General features: G+C 41.8%; 1 non-coding gene across 1 annotated transcript; it reads left to right on the plus strand.

Moving 5' to 3' along the window:
• The first annotated feature begins 914 nt into the window (after nucleotides 1–914).
• TRNAA-UGC (transfer RNA alanine (anticodon UGC)) lies at nucleotides 915–986 on the plus strand. Its single transcript has one exon. It is a non-coding gene; the product is annotated as a tRNA-Ala (tRNA).
• Nucleotides 987–6,369: the final 5,383 nt, after the last annotated feature.

The raw sequence follows: 6,369 nt of genomic DNA on the forward strand, positions 1-6,369 counted from the left end.
GTTTTGTTTTTTCTGCTTGGTAGGAAACCCTGGTTGTATAGTGGTAAAGAGCTGGACTGCTAACTAAAACTTTGGCAGTTCAAATCCACCAGGCGCTCGTTGGAAACCCTACCGGGCAGTTCTACCCTGTCCTAGGGTCGCTATGCGTCGGAATTGACTCGACAGCAGCAGGTTTGGTCTTTTGGTTTTCTGTTTGGTAATGACATTTTTAAAAATAAATGCTTCACCCACTTTTGTTCTTTTCCTTTAAGCCTCGTCTGTTTACCTTCTGAATTACTCTTACAATCACCCTTTCTCTCCATCCTTAAGCTGCTGTTTCATTCATGCTTTATGAATTTCTCTCCTGAACCATTGGTCCCAGAACCATTGGTAGGGCCCCTGAATTACCTGGATGTCTACAGTAGAAGAGAAAAATCCTTATAATGAAATACTGACTGCATCGCCCCCAGAATTTCTTCTGACGGTGACTTACCTCCATCAAATCTGGCCTTTAACATTCTGATTGAGCAAACAGCAAACATAGTGAAGAGTTTTAGGCAGTGAGAAGTTTTGTGTCTCAGTCTCAGGTTAAGACATATCTAGAGGAAGTCAAAAGAAGCGACAATTTAGACTTGATTCTTTGCCACCCACAATAGGAGACAGAGACTTTTAACAACTCAAGGTTTAAAAAAAGCCAGAATGGAAAAGTCTTGTGGCTATTTATCTAACACGTGTTTCCAATTCTCTGCCTTCACTTTCAAGCCCTATACTCTAAAGAATCAGTATCCGCACTGGTTCCTGAGCACCTTCTGCCCAAAGCAGCTGCTGATGCCCCTTAACACTGAAAGACACTGCCACCAGACACTCTGGGATGAAGTAGCTCAGAAAATAAAAACTTGTATCTAGGTAACGGAGAAAGATGAGTTTCCCGAGAAGGGGGTGTAGCTCAGTGGAAGAGCGCATGCTTTGCATGTATGAGGCCCCGGGTTCGATCCCCGGCACTTCCAGGTTTTTTTCTCCGTTTCAACACTGCTTAAATCCAATCTTGAAGGAATACAGATTTACTTCTAATATTTTCCATACCATTCCTGCACACATAGGAAGTAAAAACATAACCCAGTGAATTCCCTTGAATGCTCTTCCATTCATATGCGGTGAGACTCTATATCTGTTGTGACCGTGACAACAGAAAGAAGACATTTTAGAAAGGAGAGAAAAGAAGAACCGGATCCCAATGGAATCTCATGAATCACTGGAAACAAGCGTGCAGGTTAACCGGCGGTTCACCATGGCTTCCATTTGTATTATTAGAGACAAAGAGTCAGGAAAACGGGGTGGGGGAAGGGCCCCGTGGACAGTTTTCTTTGCTGCCTTGTGTTTTCTGGGCCAAAAGAGCGAGCGAAGGTAGAGGAACCAGTCTTAATGCCCACTGATTTCTCTACCGTTGCTCCGTATAAAAATGAGAGACGGACGGCTGTAGGTCCTGAGTCTTTTTAGGCCAGAGAGTGGCTTGGACGCCGTACAAGGGAACGAAAACTGTCAGGGAATTAGAAGCCTTCTCAACTCGAAAGTAGAGGAAATAACTAGAATCCACATATTCCCAATTGATATCCCATCATATCAATTTTTCTATATTTCCTCATTTATTCTATTTTCCCCGTTGATTTAAAACTTTAAATAAAGCATTCACTGGAGACCTCGGTTAACATCTAAAGGAGGCAGATCCATGTGAAGAAGTTGGGAAAAGTTTTTCTGCCACGATGGAAAGTAGATACAGGTAGTTCCCGAATTATGAATATTCGAGTTACAATGAAAAGCACTTAGCACCCGTCCTTTTTTGGTACATCTTATCATTAATAGCATGTACTTACACACAATGTTACAGCCCATAATTTGTTGATGTAATCATTCTCATGCTAAACCCCAAAGACAAATAAAGATCTAATTTATAAGGACACTGATAATAAAAGGACACTGATAATAAAAGATAAGGAAAACTAAGGAAAAAAAAAGAAGTATTCTACTTACGTCAAAACTGACAATGGAGTCTTAACTCGGGGGCTACTACAAATAAAAGGTGAATAGATGACAGGTATGCTGGTTGCTTCTGTTGTGAAGAAGAGCCACTTCCTCTGCTCCTTTGATCCTTCGTGGTCAATCTGATCACATCTGCTTTGTATGACCAGGAAACTTCTAGGAATTTCTAGCCCACACCTTTTGAAGGTTTCTAATACTTTATGGTTTCAAAACTGTCTCTATCTCTGCAGGCATTTCCTGTTAAATTGAAGCACTTTGGGAAGACACAGAATCAGATGTTTGTTCTCAGCCCTCCAACCTGACCGTCTATCAAACTGAGTTGTCTTACTTTCATTTCTCCTTCAACACAAATATCCATAGCAAGTACCCTGGAGAGACTGTCTTCCAAATCTGATTGGCCCAGTGTTGGTTGTGTTCCTGGAGTCAATTATTTATGTTTTAGGATACATTTTAATCACAGAGGTAATGTAATCAGGGCATGTATTTGCTGTTTTTTTTTTTTTTTTTTTTTTCTGTTATCCACTTGGTCTCTCCTGGCACTTTAAGCATGTTAGCCACTGTCGACACTGCACAGGGGAACAAGGAGTGGGGAGAAATTAGGGTGCTGTGAGCAGAATTCCAAATTCAAAGTCCAGCCCTAGAGCCACATAATCAGCGATCTGTGGTTTCAAGTGGTCCAAGAGATACAGATGCTAAAGCTTGAGAAGCACTGCTCTGTAAGTTTGAGAAGGAGATCCTAAGCACCATGTGAGGGGGAAGGGTGGCCCCAGGGGTTTGCTGTCCATTTTCAAGAGATGGCTGTATTTGCCTTACATCAGGGATTGGAGAGTTTCTCCTCTCTTCAAGAACCCCAATAGTTTAGGTGAGTTGGAGGTCACACAAAAGAGCCTTTGTTTTTTCTGTGGATGAATTTACAAAGGAAGTGAAGTGATGCTTTCCAGTCAAATACCTGGAGTCCAGTCAAGCTGTTTGGGCGTATGTTATGGATTGAATTATGGTTCTCAAAAATATGTGTTGTAAATCCTAACCTCTATGCCTGTAGTTAAAACCCCATTTGGGATTGGGCTGTCTTTGTTATGTTCATGAAACAGGATTAGTGTAGGGGTGTATCCTAAGTTGGTTTTTACCAAAATATAAAAGGAGCAGATCAAGCAAACAGAGATGGGGAAAGCCACAGAGAAATCTCCAAGGAACCAGGAAATAGATGCTGAAGAGACAAGGACCTTCAACAAGAGCTGACACAGAGACGAAACCTTTCCCTAGAGCTGGTATCCTGAATTCATACTGCTAGCCTCCTAAACTGTGAGAAAATAAATTTCTATTTGTTAAAACCATCCACTTGTGGAATTTCTGTTATACCACCCCTAGATAACTAAGACAGCATATAAGGCTCTCAACTGAAATCCAAGCTTAAAATACAGCAAGTTTCAGAATAGAGGCTGTAATCATTATCTCTGTCCTCATAGAGTTGGAACTCTGGACTTGGCCACATCTCCAGACCCCACCTAGTGATTTGGCCAATCCTAAGGTCTACCATCAAGTTGCCAAACCTATAATACGAGGGAATCGTAGCTTAAAAATCTTCTTGGGATTAAGGAGGCTTGTACTCTGAAAGAGACTACTTTGTGGATAACAGACTGTTCCTCTTCCTCCCCGGAAGAAATCCCACCCCTACCCACTTTCTACTCTGCCCTCCCATGTATATCCTTCTTTCCATGTAAAGCCACTGCTTTTTGTTTGATCCTACTAGGTACGGGACTTTTATTGTATGCCAACTTGGCTTTCCCCATTCTTCACTCTTACAAGAGCCAAAAGTAAGCAGTACAGAAGTTCACTGCAGAAGTATGCATTAGCTTCTTCAGGAAGGTTTTTCCACTTTTTTCACCGACCCTTACTTTACTAAGCATGATATCCTTCTCCAGAGACTGATTCCTCCAGATAACATTTCCAAACTATGTGAGACGTAGTCTTGCTCTTGTTGCTTCTAAGGAGCATTCTGGTTGTGCTTCTTCCAAGACAGATTTGTTCATTCTTTTGGGAGTCCATGATATTCAATATCCTTTACCAACGCCATAATTCAAAAGCGCCAGTTCTTCTTTGGTCTTCCTTATTCATTGTCCAGCTTTCACATGCATTGAGGTGGTTGAAAACACCACGACTTGGGTCAGAGGAGCTTAGTCTTCAAGGTAACATCTTTGCTTGTCAACACTTTAAAGATGTCTTTTGCAGCTGATTTGCCCAATGCAATGCGTCTTTTGATTTCTTTTTTTTATTTTTGTTTTTATTAGGCTTTAAGTGAAGGTTTACAAATCAAGTCAGTCTCTCATACAAAAATTTATTTATAGCTTGCTATGTACTCCTAGTTGCTCTTCCCCTAATGAGAACACTCCCTCTCTCCACACTGTATTCCCCGAGTCTGTTCAGCCAGCTTCTGTCCTCCTCTGCCTTCTCATCTCCCTTCTAGACAGGAGCTGCCCACATAGTCTCATGTGTCTACTTGAGAAAAGAAGCTCACTCCTCACCATTATCATTTCCTATCTTATAATCCAGTCCAATACCTGTCTGAAGAGTTGGCTTTTGGAATGGTCCCAGTCTCGAGCTAACAGAAGGTCTGGGGACCATGACCTCCACGGTCCTTCTAGTTTCACTCAGGCCATTAAGTCTGATCTTTTTATGAGAACTGAGGTCTGCATCCCACTGCTGGAAACTCTGGTGGGATAGTGGTGAAGTGCTACGGCTGCTAACCAAAAGGTCAGTAGTTTGAATCTGCTAGGCGCTCCTTGGAAACTCTACCCAGTGGTTCTGCTCTGTCCTATAGGATCGCTCTGAGTCGCAATCGACTCGATGGCAGTGGGTTTTGGTTTGTCCCACTGCTCTCCTGCTCCATCAGGGATTTTCTGTTGTGTTCCCTATCAGAGCAGTCATGGGTTATAGGCAGGCACCATCTAGTTCTTCTGGTCTCAGGCTGAGGTACTCTCTGATTTATGTGGCCCTTTCTGCTTCTTGGGAAACTAACCAAGAGGCTGGCAGTTCAAATCCACCAGGGGCTCCTTGGAAACTCTATGGGGCAGTTCTACTCTGTCCTATACGGTCGCTATGAGTCGGAATCAACTCGATGGCAGTGGGTTTGGTTGGTTTTCTGTTTCTTGGGCTCATAATTACCTTGTGTCTTTGGTGTTCTTCATTCTCCTTTGCTCCAGGTGGGTAGAGACCAATTGATGCATCTTAGATGGCCGCTTGCTAGCATTTAAGACCCAGATGCCACTCACCCAAGTGGGATGCAGAATGTTTTCTTGATAGATTTTTATGCCAATTGACCTAGATGTCACCTGAAATCATGGTCCCTGGACTCCCGCCCCTGCTACTCTGGCCTTCGAAGCATTTGGTTTATTCAGGAAGCTTCTTTGCTCTTGGTTTAGTCCAGTTGTGCTGACCTCTCCTGTATTGTGTGCTGTCTTTCCCTTCACCTAAAATAGTTCTTGTCTATCTAATTAGTGAATACCCCTCTTTCTCCCTCCCTCCCTACTCTCATAACTATCAAAGAATATTGTCTTCTGTGTTTAAATGATTTCTTGAGTTCTTATAATAGTGGTGTCATACGATATTTGTCCTTTTGCAACTGACTAATTTCATTCAGCATAATGCCTTCCAGATTCCTCCATGAAACGTTTATGAAACGTTTCTTGGATTCAGAGTTGTTCTTTATCAATGCATAATATTCCATTGTGTGAATATACCACAATTTATTTATCCATTCGTCCGTTAACGGACACCTTGGTTGCTTCCATCTTTTTGGTATTGTAAACAGTGCTGTAACGAACATGGGTGTGCATATATTTATTTGTGTAAAGGCCTTTCTTTCTTTCTATAGGATATATTCCAAGGAGTGGGATCGCTGGATCGTATGGTGGTTCTATTTCTAGATTTTTAAGAAGCACCAAGTTGATTTCCAAGTGGTTGTACCATTTTACATTCCCACCAGCAGTGTATAAAAGTTCCAGTCTCTCCACAACCGCTCCAACATTTATTATTTTGTGTTTTTTGGGTTAATGCCAGGCTTGTTGGACTGAGATAGTATTTCATTGTAGCTTTGATTTGGATTTCTCTAATCGCTAATGATCATGAGCATTTCCTCCTGTATATTAGCTCCTGAATGTCTTCTTCGGGGAAGTGCATTTTCATACATTTTGCCCATTTTTAATTGGGCCATTTGTCTTTTTGTTGTTGAGTTTTTGCAGTACCATGTAGATTTTAGAGATCAGATACTGATCAGAAATGTCATAGCTAAAACTTATTTTCAGTCTGTAGGTAATCTTTGTACTCTTTTGGTGAAGTCTGTGGATGAGCATAGGT

The sequence above is a fragment of the Elephas maximus genome, chromosome 1, assembly GCF_024166365.1.
Source record: "Elephas maximus indicus isolate mEleMax1 chromosome 1, mEleMax1 primary haplotype, whole genome shotgun sequence".
NCBI lineage: Eukaryota > Metazoa > Chordata > Mammalia > Proboscidea > Elephantidae > Elephas > Elephas maximus.